The 15,794-nt window shown below is 43.8% G+C and overlaps 1 pseudogene; it reads right to left on the minus strand.

Moving 5' to 3' along the window:
- The window catches only part of LOC149259818 (sorbitol dehydrogenase-like), a 75,666-nt pseudogene extending 60,094 nt beyond the window's left edge, over positions 1-15,572 (minus strand).
- Positions 15,573-15,794: the final 222 nt, after the last annotated feature.

Raw genomic sequence — 15,794 nt, forward strand, 5'->3', positions numbered from 1 at the left:
CATAGTGGGCTTTTGCATGTACAGGTGTCTCCAAGCTCAAAAGTGGGTTAACCAAGGACCCTATTAGGTGGCTTTAGCCTCTAAATGGGGTGACATGTCCATGGTACACCCATCCAATGGTAGGTGGCATATGATATAGTAATGAAATGGAATGGGGATGAAGGGGAAGCTCTTGGCCACATGCCATGGTACAAGAGTAGCTAATATGGGGAAGCCCACACTTGAGTATATGAGTGTAGGAGTGAGAAATCATGGTACATGATTTACCCTAGCCTTTGTTTGTCCACCCTTCTTCATATGCCTTTTTCCCTTTATTGATTTTTTCTTATAACTGCTCAGGGCTCCAGGGGATGACAACATGATGTGTAGGATACAACAGTAGATACCCCCTTTAGGTGGGGTATTTCATTGCCCACCAAGGGTTGGGACAATCATGGGTTCCTTAATTATGGAGGGGGCTCATCTAGGGCCCATAGGAACTAGGGTTATGGCCATGGATAAGGGGTAGATATCATGTTTGAATTTTTCCCATGTGCTAAATTTGTATGTCATGACCATATTTTGCATTTTATGGTACAATTCCTATTGAGAATGGCCAAATATGTTGTTTCTTTTATTTTTAGTTGCATCAGCCTCTAAGGCATCATTCCACGCTCGACCCAAGGTGTGGACAAGGGGAGGGGGAGGCTAACTCCTTGTGGACCCAGTAGACAAATGTGGACCTGGATGGGAAAAATGATGAATGGGGTTGTAATGAGTGGAGGGGAGAAATGTATATGGTATCAGGAAGTGGGACCATGCAACAAAAATCAGGGTTTCTGGTGAGCTCCAGTATTGCAGCAATAATGTTGCAACTCCTGGGACTCCCTTATTTACTTTTATCAACCCGGTAGTTCGTAACAAACTTGGAAGCGACGGTGCTATATGTGCAAGTACTAGCTCTTGCCGCAGCTATCACTTGGTCAGCTGGCACAAGTCTGCTAGGAGCTTAAGCCAAATTCTATGAGCTCTGAGAAGAAGCTTTTTAACTGATGGATGAAAGCTAACTCAAAGAAGGCTGATCTACTTGTAGAAAGAAACTGGAAAGCTGAAAGGAAACGTAAACCCTAGGAAAACCTAATTTTACCAGCTATCCCTACCGATGCAAGAAAGAGGATGCAAGCTACTGAAAGAGATGCCATTGACTTCCAGGAAGGTAAATACATGTATCTAAGCTACTTCTACAGTAACATCTAAAAAACATCTTTTTGTATTTTTAAGTAAGTTGCCAAAATTATCATGCATGTGATTTGAATGTTTTGACTGTGCAGAGGTGGATTGGTGAGAGGAAATGCTTGGAGAAGGTTAGGAAGGTTCAGAGAGGGCCTAAGCGGTCCCTAACACCCTTCCAGAGAGTTTCACAAAGTTTGGGTATCAAGAAACCTCATTCGTGAGCTTCTACAAGAAGTCTACAGGGGTTCTATAGGATGTCTGTAATTTTCTACAGGATGTCTGTAATTTTCTACAGGTTGTTCAGAAATGGGATTTTGGAGGATGGATGGAGAGAGAAAGGTGGAGGGAGTATGGAGATAGGATAAGGGTTTGAGGTGGTCCAGGACTTGGTGGATGGAGTTGAGGAAAGATGTAGATGGCTGGATTTGTCCAAGGAGGACTGAAGCAATGTTGCACAAAAATTAGGGTTATGTGAGCAAATGGAAAACGTAAGGCAAGAATCTGAGTTAAGGGATGGAGCAGATGGGTTTGATGGAGTAGGGACAGATAGAGAAGTGGTACAGGTGCTCTGCAAGTTGTTTTTCCAACTGAACCAACGAAGACTTGTAAAATCAAAGACCTAGTTACGTTGACCTAATCTGATCTAGCTGACAGTAAAGAGAATGAACAGAAGTTTGAACTGCAATGAAACCATGTATACTAACTATGCAACTAAGCAAGAAAGAATATGAACATGTAACCGACTTCTGCAAATGAAAATCAAACACTAGTGATTGCATGGCAAAGCAAAGTCAGTGTTTTTTTGGGCAGCAAGGTCACCTTGATCCCAGCTCCTGATCCCACTGAGGGAGAGGTGAAATCAGAGGTGTTTGATGGCCCTTTTTTGAAGCTTTTCCCTGTTAACAACCTATCAACTCAATATGAACATCAAAAGTCTTTCTAATCATCAACAGTGACCTAGTTAATCAGCAAGATTTAATCTACTTAACAGAAATGATTTTGCAAATACATAAAGAACAAATAACAATACATAAAGGAGGCCTTAGCACTCGGGTTGGGCCCAACCCCAAGAGCTGCAGGCTCCTATAAAGAACTCAGATCTGATGCCAAGTAAAGCTGCTTCTCATTACTCAAAAATAATCATCACAAGAAAGTTATACAGCAGTAGCTAAGAAAACGAGCTGAGAAAAGGACAGCACTATAGTGCAAATACCAATAGTTCCAAAAGTAAAATACGAAGGTTGAGGCCTTCCTATTTGTACACTGCGAGGGGCCTAGCAGCCCTCCTAAATTCAAGGGACTCAGCTGTTCCAATTGCTAGTAAACAGTCACTCTCCCCAATGCTGCTCGGCTGCCTTTAGAATTCATTTTTGTGGCCTGTTGAGCTCGGAGTTGAGGGTGGAGATTTCGAGGAAGGGCCATTTAATGCCAAACACAACCTTCCTACGAATCCTCACCTCAAGCTTGGCTATCACCTGGGCCATAATTGCCTGGTTTTGCTCCAAAATTTGTCCAAAAAACCTGAAATGACCACGTATTAGCCTCCTTGGTAGAGTGACCACCCTTATTCGTTCAAATAACATAAACATACTAGAAAAACATGCATAATCTATGAAAAATGGAGGATTGAACAAGGACAATTAGGCAAAATGAGCCCAATAACTTACCCAATTCAGGGCTCATCATCACCCCCCTGCTAAATGGGTTGCTCATCCTCTGAGCAACTAGTCCAGCTCATCATCCCTTATGGCTTTGATCGCCTCCCCCGCATCCCAGGCCTCTACGATGATATCTTCTTCTCGGTCGTGGAATCCTGCTTTCCTTTCCACTTCCTCCCATTGTCTACCTTCCTCCTCTTCCTTAACTCCTTCTAGCAATCGCAAAAGAAAAGGAGGACAGAATTTCAGGCCAATCCAATTGGCCTGCAAATTCTGCATCAATTGTTTGTAGAGAGGCACCCTTGCCAAGGCTTCCCTCATCCTGGTGGGAGAGTGGTATTCCTTTATCTTCAAGCTGTGAGGCAGTGTGTTCCACCGCCTTGTGCAGGCATGCAGGCAGTTTTCTCCCAATAGTCTCTCCATGTCCTCAAAGTGGGCGATAGCTTGAGCCTGTTGCTCAATGTATTCTGGTAGATCTTGAGGGTTGTTGGCCAAGTGCTGGTGGGCGCTTATCACTGCTGAGGGGTCGTCCGGCTCTGCTCTGATCATGAGTGGCTCACTGAGCTCTCTGCCTATGATACTGCGGACCTCTGCTACTCTCTTCTCCTCATGACTCATCCAAGAGGCCATGGCCATAACTTGGACATTTCCTATCACCGTGTTGGGATCCCATGCATTCATGTTCGGAAGGGCGAAGTTGTGCAAGTAGAACTCTGATAATTTGGCCCTATCCTCTAATGAACTACTGCCACATAGAGCTACAAACTGATGATAATTTTGGAATGGGGTGATGCCCCTTTGGGCCAAGGTATTGATCTGAAATTGTAACCACTGATCCTTGAGGTATAGGGCATAGGATTTGGCAGGCTACCTACACTGCAAAGCTTCCATTGCCCAGCTGGCCATGCAAGCCAGTTGGGCCTCCTTTTCTTGTACCTATTGTTTTAGAGACTGTATCTCCAAGCCTGCTTGCAATTATTTTTCCTGTAGCTGTTGATTCAGTGTCTCAATTTCAACTTGCATCCCTTCCTTCAATTTTGTGCCACACTCCATTAATGATTGTAGGAGGAAATATGGGATGCTTAACTTTTTTTTTGTGGGTAAATCCATCTTATGCCTGAGTTCAGTTAGCAACCGGAAGTGATAACCATATACAATACTGAACCGCCCCTCACAGGTAATGTATTTCATTATCTGAAGGCTGACCTCGCTCCAAAATGGATGTAGGCTGGCTCTCCGGACCCCATTTTTATCCTCTGAAAATTGTTCCCCTGGTAGGAAGAATTCCTTTTTCGATTTTTGGCCCAATGCCCTCTCCTCTTTGCTCCAGGGTATCCCCAATGGCAGATTAGTGACGCGACTAATGAGTTGTGGGGTAAGTTTTAAGGTCAACCCTCTGAAATTTACAGTGGCCAGTATCTTGGATTTGGGCTGCAGGGACATTAGGAACTCTTATGTTACCTCATCGTCATGACCTTGGATTCTGTCACAGAAGGTCATCCAATTAGCACGGGTAAATAGGTCTACCACCTCGGGAGTTTCTCGCAATTTCCTGGAATCCGAGGGTTCCTTTCTGATAAACCCTCCTGGCATGGTGAGAATGCTCTATTTTGGCTTGTGCTCTAATCAGAAGGGGAATTCTGTGTATGGTTTCCTCCTTTGATTCTCAGGACAGGGTTTCTCAGATGTTTATATCTCACTTTGCACCAATTCCCTGGTTATAATGTTGTTGTTGCCCAAAACTCGACTGTCAAAAGGGAATTAGGCTCTCACAGACAGAGTGCAGAGCTTAATTTTCACACCAACCACATACAAGTCACATTCTTCATGCACAGGTTAGCCCTTACAGTGGTTTATCATTTCTACAGGAGGAATTTGTTAACAGGAACCATGGAGGAGAATGTGACGCATAACCAACTGAAAAAAATTCCGTGTATCACATTGGCAAACTACCATTCTTGACCCATAGGCAGACTTGTTTTTAATTCTCTTACTCCGGACAATTTAATTCACCACCTTTCGAAATATCATGCATGGGAATGGGGTTTTCGAGCCTACCTCTCTTCGAAACTCCAACTTCGACGCAGAAAGTCCAGGTTTTTCCACTCCGGGAGGCTATGTCGCGTTTCCTGTAGAGCTCCTTCCTGTAGAGAGCTTTTTCGGCTTTTGGAGGGCATCATAGCGCTTCTGAACAAGCATGGGACGTGAGAGGATTTTGAAACGAGCCGAGAAGCTCGGGCTAACGAACTGCAGAGGAGGAGGACGCGTACTTTGTTCAAAAACGGTTGCAAGTGTAAATGACAGTGGTTAATGTGAGTTCTCTGGCCGAACAATTTTGAATTACGGCGCAATTCATGGTGAGGTGTCCAGGCCGATCTATTAGCCAACGTCACGGCCATCATTCTTCGGCGTGTCTCTGACCGCCATTTCCTTTCTCTGCCATTACCTGCCGTCATCACTGCCAATCCGCCGATTTTCCCCGACTGGACACTTCCCACGTGTCGGCTCTTCGTCCCTTTGGCAGATTCGAGCGTAACCGAGATCGGATCCCACAAGGCCATTCGATTGACTGTGGGTGGCCAGTTGATTGGCCACCAAATTCGTTCAATCCGCACCATTTCACAGACATGCAGTTTTCAGAGTATTGTCTATGCAATTTGACGAATAAGGTTAGACACTTACCTGTGTGGCCGTGGATGTGTTCTGCAGGCTTCGGGATGTGGAACGATGGTTTTTTCTTACTGCTGCTTCATGCACAGGCGCTGGAACTCCTTCATTCATTCGTTGATGCTGTATGCAAGGCTTCAGGACCCGATCCTCTAGTTTTGAACGCTGCATGCACGACTCTATCTTTTCTCAGCTGTCGAGGAGGTGTTTACATCCAAGCGGAGCTTGTTGCATGTCTCCTGCATCAATTTCAACTACTATTGACTCCATAGTATGTGCTCCAAACGGATCAGCTGCTACAGGATTCTTGTAGGACATCCTGTAGCTGCTTCTCCTCCTGGGATGCATGCTGAAACGAGCAAGGTTGTATTCACGGATGAAGGGTCCTGATGGAGCTTTGACAGGTAGAGTGTGTGAGCCTTTATGTGCTTGATTTGTCCCTTGAAAAAAAAATTGCAATCTGAGGAAAACAGGACTCTTTGCATGACTGTGCAGGAATACAGGACCAGATTGTTGTAATGGCGGTGGAAAGAGATGAAACCAGTGATGGATGGAAGAGAGGGGTGGTTGCAGGCCTCATCAACAGACTTCAAGCTTTAAATCCCTTTCCAGAATCGATTTTGGCCTGCCCGAAGGCTCTACAGGATGTTTCCTGTAGAAATGCGAAACTTCCTGTAGAAAGCCCCAAAACTTCCTGTAGAAGGTTGAATCTCGACCCGAATGTGTTCAAATCCTGGAAAAAGTGAGTGGCCATGGAGGGGGTGTCTGTGAGGATGTCTGGTAGCTTGGTACGGACCCCTGTCCTCATTTTGCGTGACCTTCTTTATCTGAACTATATTCCCTACAACCTGCAATAATTCCAAAGATTAAACCTGTTTCTTTTTCTTCTTCTCTTTTTTCTTTTTCTTTTTTTCTTTTTTCCTTTTTGAGAGATAGTAGGGCCGCCTCCATGAGGTTTTCACCCCACTATCTGCGCTGGGCACCTCAGAGAGGTTTTCACCCAGGGATATTTTTATTCCTCTTTTTTCTTTTTCTTTTTTTCTTTTTTTTCTTTTTTTTTTTGATGATCAAGGCAGAACCCTGCTCTACTACCAGCACTGATTTTTCCACAGTTTCAATGAACTCCTGCCTCGAAAGGGGTTTCTTGTATATTTTCAATCGATGCCCATTGACAAGCATGGGGATGGCTTCTTGATCAATGGTCCTGATAAGGACTGAACCATTGTCATTGCATTTCTCCACTGTATATGGTCCTAACCATCTTGTCCTCAGCTTTCCTTTGAAATCCTTGTATCTTGAGTCATACAGCAGCGCCCAATCTCCCGGTTGGAATTGCTTTTCATTAAGGTGCCAGTCATGCCATATCTTCCTCTGGAGTTGAACTACTTCTGAGTGGAGGAGGGCCTGCATTCTGTGTTCATCTAATCCATTCAGCTGCAATAATATTTCACGTTGAGCATGGCTGAGATCTAGGTCCAGCTGAGGTGCCACCCTCAATGGATTGTACTCGATCTCTATGGACAGCAAAGATTTCTTCCCGTAGACCAGCTCATAAGGTGTGAAACCTGTTGTAGTCTTCCAAGTGGTGTTGTAGGCCCAGGTGGCCTCAACCAGGCGATTTGCCCAATCCTTTCTGCTGTTGCTCACCACCTTAGTCAAAATCCCTTCCAATGCTCTATTAGTGACTTCCACTTGCCCATTTGCTTGAGGATGATATGGGGTGGAAGTCTTGTGCTTGATCTTGTGATGCGTGAGCAAGTCTTCAATCAGGTTGGAAGTGCACTGGCTTCCTTGATCTGTGACTAACTCTCTTGGGTAGCCAAACTTGTAGAAGATATTTTCCCTCAAAAACTCAGCCACCTTTTCTTCTGCTACTATTTTGATTGCCTTCGTTTCTGCCCACTTGGTCAGATAGTCGGTGCACATAATGATGTAAGATCGTTGCTTTGAAGGAGGGTTGATAGGACCCACAAAATCCATGCCCCACTTCTCAAATGGCTCGAAGGTCACTTGAGGTTGGAGAGGCATTTCATCCCTTGGAGTCGGTTTCCCCATCCTCTGACATCGGTCACACTAGCTGATGTATCTTCTGACATCTTGATGAAGAGTAGGCCAATAGTAGCCTGCCTGTAGAATTTTGAAGGCAGTCCTTTTTGCTGCAAAGTGCCCCCCACAAGGTCCGTCATGACAGGTTAGGAGGATGTCAAAGACTTCCTCCTCCCTAACACAATGCCTCAAGATCTAATTTGGGCCAAGTTTGAACAGGTTGCCCCCGATCCAAGTGAACAGGGCACTCTTCCTTACAATTCTGCTCTTCTCCTTTGAGGATAGATGCGGAGGGAACTGTGCTGAGACCAAGTAATTTTCTATATCAGCAAACCATGGAGAGAGTACTGAGATAGCAAACAGATGTTCATCTGGCATCTGTTCATCCATTGTTCCTTCTTCACCTGCAGGCAAGTCCAATCTAGACAAGAAGTCAGAAACAACATTTTCCTTACCTGGCTTGTCGACAATAGTCAAATCAAATTGCTGCAACAAAATTAACCATCTAATGATACGAGAATTGACATCAGGCTTATTCATTAAATATCTAATCACAGCATGATCAGTGTGTACAAATGTTTGATAACTAGTGATGTAGTGCCTGAACTTGTTTAGGGAATGGACTACAGCCAGGAACTCTTTCTCGGTTACAGTATAGTTCATTTCTGCCTCGGACAGGTTTTTGCTGACAAAGTATATGGCATATGGGAGTTTCTCCTCAACTTGTCCTAAGGCTGCCCCTATGGCTTTTTTCGAGGCATCAATGTGGATGTGGAAAGGTAGGGCCTAGTTTGGACCTCTCAAGATCGGGGCGGACACCAGCTTATCTTTCAACTCATCCAGTTCCCCTTGACAGTTGTCAATCCATTTAAACTCAACATCTTTCCCTAAGAGGCCAAACAATGGCGAGGCTAGCTTGCTGAAGTCTTTAATGAATCTTTGATAATATCCTGCTAAGCCTAGGAAACTCCGAACATCTCTTACCTTTTGAGGAGGTGGGACCTTTTGGATGATAGAAATCTTATTAGGATCCACCTGTAATCCTTGCCGAGAAATGGTATGACCTAGCACGGTCCCTTCAGTCATCAGGAATTCACATTTTTCGGGACTGAGGGACAGGTTCATCTCAATGCACTTGGTTAGAACTTTTCCCAGATTAGTAAATGCTTCTCGGAAGTTGGACCCATAAGGAGTAAAGTCATCCATATAGATTTCTACCGAATCATGGACCAACTCAGAAAAGATGCTCAATACTGCTCTCTGGAAAGTGGCAGGAGCGTTGCATAGCCCAAAGGGAAGGACTCAATAGGCAAAGGCACCCCAAGGACAAGTGAAGGTGGTTTTATCTTGGTCTTCCGGGCTTATTTGGATCTAGTTATACCCGCTGAACCCATATAGGAAAGAGAAGAACTTCTTCCCTGTCAATCCATCCAACACTTGATCTATGAAAGGAAAAAGGAAATGGTCTTTCTTAGTGGCTTTGTTAAGTTCTCGGTAATCTACATAGATTCTCCACTTCCCGTTCTTCTTGGGCACAAGCACTAGAGGCGAGACCCACTCACTATCGGAGATAGGGTAGATGAATCCTGCATCCAACAATTTTTGCAATTCTTCTTTGACAATGTCTTTAAGGGCTGGATTCATTCTCTTCTGAGGCTGCCTGACTAGTTTACAATCTTCTTTAATGTAGATGTGATGGGTACATACCGAAGGATGGACTCCTTTCATCTCCTTATAGCTCCAAGCGAAAGCATCTAAATGAATGTTTAGTAAGCTACACAGCTCCTTCTCCTGGGAAGGAGATAGGGAGGAGCTGACCTTTAAAGTTCTATCAAGACCAAACTCCACATTCTTAACTCTGGGAGAGGTCGGATCAAACACACAGAGGTCCACTAAGGTGCTGGCTTGGGTATCTTCCACCAATTTCTCTAAGGACAGTGCACTGGGAGGTGGATTTTGAATCAAAGTCTCAATCAAATCATCCTCGGTTTGAGGGCCTCCCCTAGTGGTTTCTACTGTGCACAATGGTGCAAAGTAGACCTCATCCTCATCTCCTTCTTCCAACCAGAGTGATAAGTCATGTTCTAGCAGAGGTTGGGAAAGAGGATATAGGACTAGCTGCTTGGACATAGGCCCATTCTTGATGGTCATGCTTCCAGCTCAGCAACTGATGCAAGCATCCGCAGTGGCTAACCAAGGCCTTCCCAAAATGAGGGGGTATCTAGTGAGCTTGGCCTTTGGCTGAAGGACCAAGAAGTCTGCAGGGTACTCCCAAGAGTCAAAAGAGACCAAGACATCTTCCATAATCCCTTCGGGAGTCACGATGGAGCGATCTGCCAACTGCAAGACTGTCGAGGTCTTCCTTAAGGAACTCTGAAGGTTGAGTTTAAGCATGGTGTCCCTGGTCATCACATTAATGGCAGCCCCTAAATCAATCAAGGTATGGGGGATTATGGTGCCATTGATGTGGACATCAACTACAGGACTCCCAGGGTCCAAATACTTTGGACAGATTACTTGCCCCAACATTAGATCGGACAGTTGTCCGATGACATTGATAGTCGAGGCATCTCTCTTTCGCCTGCCTGGGTGCCTGAAACACTTCTCCTTAATCAATTTGTTGTATATCAGTACATCTTTGATGGCCTGGAGAAGTGGTATTTTCACACACAACTGTTTCAGTTCTCCCAGAAGTTCAATCTCCTCTGGGTTTGGTTGCGTGGTTATTGTTAGTCGCTCAGGAAAGGGTGGAATGGATTTGGGTTCACTTTCCCATTTCTCTTCCTCGTCCTCTCGGGGAGGAGGTTGGCGATCTGGAAGGGTCTTCCCGGATCACAGGTTGATCTCCTAGATCTCCACAGCATAGGTAGGACATGTTGTCTCCCCATTGTATACCTGTTGGGCCTATTAGTTGTTGGGGTTCAGGTTCGGTTGAGCAGGCATCTGGGGTTGTCTTGGAGGAGCAGGAGGTAATGGTTGTGGCTGAGTCGGTGGTGGAGGCAGAATGGCAAGAGGAGAGTTGTATTGGGGCCTCCACCCCGGTTGAGGTGCATTCCACTGAGGCTATCGCTGGACATGTGAGTGAAACGAATGAGCAATGGGTTGAGTATGGTATTAAGGTAGATAAGACCACGGAGGAGGTGCAGACCAGGAAGGATGAGCAGGGGGACCCCAAGAAGGCATGTGAGCAGATTGGTTGGGGCTATAATAAGCTTGGGATGTCCCTTGCATCCCCTGTTGGTAAGGTCTGGGCCCATGCAACCTCCTTTGGTTGAGGAAGTAGAGAGGTTCAGTGGTTGCCTCAGTCCCTTAGTACATGGCTTTAAATCCAGGCAAGGTTGGGCATTGGTTTGTGGGGTGGTTCTCCTCACAAACGAAACATACCCCTACTGAGTGCAATGGACACTCATTCTTAGGGTGCTTCCTCGTACATCTGGGACAGAAAATGGCCAAAGCCCTCTCAGCTTCCTCTTTCTTTTGTTGGATTCAAAAAGTATCAAGTTGCATGGAAATGGTCTATCTCATCTCACTTTTGAGGTCTTCCATCTGATTAGCAAACTCATGCTTGGAGAAGGTAGTACTAGCTGAAAGTGGATTCCCCCTACCTCTTTTCCGGGCTGCCCTAGAGTGGTTTCTAAACACATTCTTTATGTCCTCATAAGGTAGTTGGTAGATGTCTCCTCCAGCTAGCATGTGAAGGGTATCTAGAAGGTCTTCAGGGACCCCTCAGAGCAGGACCAGCTTTAGAGATTCAGGGTCAAGTGTGCACCTGGCCCGTTTATAGCTAAGTTGGAACCTTTCCTCGTAGTCTTCTAAAGACTCATCATTTCCCACGGTCATCCGAAAGATTTCTCCCTTGGTTTCCTTTGACCTATAGTAATCCCGGTATTTGTTGTTAAAGGCTTGCTGCATCTGAGCCCAAGTAGTGATACTGTTTCCAGGTAGCCCCATGAACCAGCATAATGCTGCATCCTTGAGGGTAGAGGGAAATATTTTCAACTTTTGCTCGTCTTCTGCATAGTCATAAGTTCGACAAAGGACAACAAACTCAAACAGGAAGGTATCAGGGTCTTCAGTGGTCAATCCATGGAAATGAGGTAAGACTGAGGGACTTATGTTCTTCATTTTCATGTCCCCGTTGGTCTCTCGGATGGGGAAGGTACCTTCTATTCTCTCGTCATCATCTCTACCATTTTTGTTTTCAGCCGTGGTCTCAAAAGGAATGTTTTCTTGCTCTTCTTCTGTTATAGGATCTTCATATATCTCAGGAGGTTCACCTATAGGTTCTTCTGGGTCACTGCCACCAAAGAAGAGAGAAGGGTGACTCAGTGAAGTGGTGGGGGTGTTGGGTAGGAATTTTTCGGTATTATCTATGTTCCTACGAGGCATGAAAAGATTTTTGGTTGCTTTTGCTTTTTTTTTTCTACTTGTACCTGCAAAACTGAAACAGATGGAATTGCAACTAACTAAAATCTATCTTGCAGAAATGAAAATGTGGAATTGAAATGAAAGCAAGAGAGGATTGATCTATTTTGCTGAAATCAAATTGCGAGAATGAAATGCTAGACTATGCTTGCAGAATTGAAATTGCGGAATTGAAAGGCTAATCTATGAAAGCAGGAAATGTCTAATTTACTTTTGCAGAAATGAAATTGCAGAATGGAACTAAAATAAACTACTTAGCAGAAGGTTAGAGTAGGAAAATAGAAGAAAAGCAGCAATCACAAATACTTTGACGCTTCCCCGGCAACGGCGCCAAAAAGAGTGGTGAGCTCCAGTATTGCAGAAATAATGCTACAACTCCTCGGACTCCCTTCTTTACTTTTATCAACCCGGTAGTTCGTAACAAACTTGGAAGCGACGGTGCTGTATGCACAAGTACTAGCTCTTGCCACAGCTGTCACTTGGTTAGCTGGCACAAGTCCGCTAGGAGCTTAAGCCAAATTCTATGAGCTCTGAGAAGAAGCTTTTTAACTGATGGATGAAAGCTAACTCAAAGAAGGCTGATCTACTTGCAGAAAGAAACTGGAAAGCTGAAAGGAAACGTAAACCCTAGCAAACCCTAATTTTACCAGTTATCCCTACCGATGCAAGAAAGAGGATGCAAGCTACTAAAAGAGATGCCATTGACTTCCAGGAAGGTAAATACATGTATCTAAGCTACTTCTATAGTAACATCTGAAAAAAAAAACATATTTTTGAATAAGTTGCCAGAATTATCATGCATGCGATTTGACTATTTTGACTGTGCAAAGGTGGATTGGCGAGAGGAAATGCTTGGAGGAGGTCGGGAAGGTTCAGAGAGGGCCTAAGGGGTCCCTAACACCCTTCCAGAGAGTTTCACAGAGTTTGGCTATCAAGAAACCTCATTCGTGAGCTTCTACAAGAAGTCTGCAGGGGCTACAGGATGTCTGTAATTTTCTATAGGATGTCTGTAATTTTCTACAGGTTGTTCAGAAATGGGATTTTGGAGGATTGATGGAGAGAGAAAGGTGCGGGAGGGAGTATGGAGGTAGGATAAGGGTTTGAGGTGGTCCAGGACTTGGTGGATGGAGTTAAGGAAATATGTAGATGGCTGGATTTGTTCAAGGAGGACTGAAGCAATGTTGCACAAAAATTAGGGTTATGTGAGCAAATGGAAAACGTAAGGTGAGAATCTGAGTTAAGGGATGGAGCAGATGGGTTTGATGGAGTATGGATAGATAGAGAAGTGGTACAGGTGCTCTGCAAGTTGTTTTTCCAATTGAACCAATGAAGACTTGTAAAATCAAAGACCTAGTTACGCTAACTTAATCTGATCTAGCTGACAGTAAAGAGAATGAACAGAAGTTTGAACTGCAATGAAACCATGTATACTAACTATGCAACTAAAAGCAAAGTCAGTGTTTTTGTGGGCAGCAAGGTCACCTTGATCCCAGCTCCTAATCCCACTGAGGGAGAGTTGAAATCAGAGGTGTTTGATGGCCCTTTTTTGAAGCTTTTCCCTGTTAACAACCTATCAACTCAATATGAACATCAAAAGTCTTTTTAATCATCAACAGTGACCTAGTTAATCAGAAAGATTTAATCTACTTAACAGAAATGATTTGGAAATACATAAAGAACAAATAACAATACATAAAGGAGGCCTTAGCACTCAGGTTGGGCCTAACCCCAAGAGCTGCAGGCTCCTATAAAGAACTCAGATTTGATGCCAAGTAAATCTGCTTCTCATTACTCAAAAATAATCATCACAAGAAAGTTATACAATAGTAGCTAAGAAAACGAGCTGAGAAAAGGACAGCACTATAGTGAAAATACCAATAGTTCCAAAAGTAAACTACGAAGGCTGAGGCATTCCTATTTGTACACTACGAGGGGCCTAGCAGCCCTCCTAAATTCAAGGGACTCGGCTGTTCCAACTGCTAGTAAACAGTCACTCTCCCCAAAGTTGCTCGGCTGCCTTTAGAATTCGTTTTGGTGGCCTGTTGAGCTCAGAGTTGAGGGTGGAGATTTCGAGGAAGGGCCATTTAATGCCAAACACAACCTTCCTACGAATCCTCACCTCAAGCTTGGCTATCACCTGGGCCATAATTGCTTGGTTTTGCTCCAAAATTTATCCAAAAAACCTGAAATGACCACGTATTAGCCTCCCTGGTAGAGTGACCACCCTTATTTGTTCAAATAACATAAACATACTAGAAAAACATGCATAATCTATGAGAAATGGAGGATTGAACAAGGACAATTAGGAAAAATGAGCCCAATAAGTTACCCAATTCGGGGCTCATCAGTTTCCCATGTAGTGCCATCCCTAAAACCTAGTGGCCAATAAAGGAGATCCCATAGGACTCGAATACAACGTTAACCACCAAAATGGAAGAGGAGACAAGATTACAGACCAAGTCCACTCTTTCCGCCGAATCCCCCCCATTAATCCATGCCCAAAGTGTCCATGATAAGTAAACAAAAATACTCAATCACGCAATGATAAGCCATACCTTTGGGTTTGGCCTTCAAACATACGATCTTGGCAGATGGGTGAGGGACCACATGGTTAGCTCAGGTGGCAAAGAAAATGGCGCATCGAGCTATCTGGTGGCTGCAAGGGGTTGCTTGGTGCCGAATGAGGACCATTTAGGAGAAAAAAAAATTCCTATGGATATCACCCACAAAGTGGTGGAACATATATTTCATTGAATATGGAATTAAATAGTGGATTTAGAATTTCAAAATAACCAAAAAACTCCATTCTACTGATGTCCTTGTCATAAAAGTTTTCCAATTTTAATGGGATATGTGTTGTGGGTAACAATGTGTAAAATGGAAAAGAGAGAGACATTATCCCTTGCTTCTGGAAAGCACATCAAAAACCCCTAATCCTGGTTGTATTGTGATTATCTAATTATTCTCTTTCTTTGCAGAGGGTGCAATGAACCACACAAATATAAAAACTACATTTAACATATCAAGAAACAGAGGCAGGAAAGCCATTCACAAAAAATCAATATCTTACAAGTTGAAATTCCATTTCGCAATTTCTAGAAAATTGGAGGATTATCCATTCATAACTAAGAAACTTATAAGTGATGTGTTCAACCAGACCCTAAATCCCAAAATCCTCGATCAAATTCTAAATAAATTTAATTTTCCATTAGAGGATTTCCTATAGACCTGATGGCTCTTGAACTATGTTAAAAGCATACATAAATAAAAAAAACGCATACCCTCAAATAGTGGACGTCAGTACCACAGATACCCACAGCCTTCATGTGCACCTTCGCATCATGAGGGCCTACAACAACATGCAGTTAAATATACATTAATTAATTAATCTCTACAAGGTTCCCACGAGTTAGAATCCCAGACCAAGAAAAAACAGAGTAGTGACTTACCAGGAGGCATAAGATTAAAGGGTTGGATGTGAAGAGTGTTTATTCTAGTGAGCCATGTAGCCATATTGTCACCTTCTTCATTTTCATTACCTTGAGACATTTCTCCCTTCCCCATTTTTTCTCCTTTGGTTAGATGATCAATTCAAGATAGATAGGCACAAAAGATTAGATCTGATCAAAATTTTATAGAAGAACCCTGGAAATTTTTCTCCAAAACTTAGCCGAATCAATTTGGGATAAGTATTTTGTTAGGTCCATCTCAGGCCCAGACTTCGCAAAAATCTAGAAGCAGTGATTGAAAATAGACTCTCAACCTACTCTGGACCAACAATTTCTC

This window comes from Pinus tabuliformis, chromosome 6, assembly GCF_031772625.1.
Source record: "Pinus tabuliformis cultivar Carrire ecotype Pingquan chromosome 6, CPIR1, whole genome shotgun sequence".
Lineage (NCBI taxonomy): Eukaryota > Viridiplantae > Streptophyta > Pinopsida > Pinales > Pinaceae > Pinus > Pinus tabuliformis.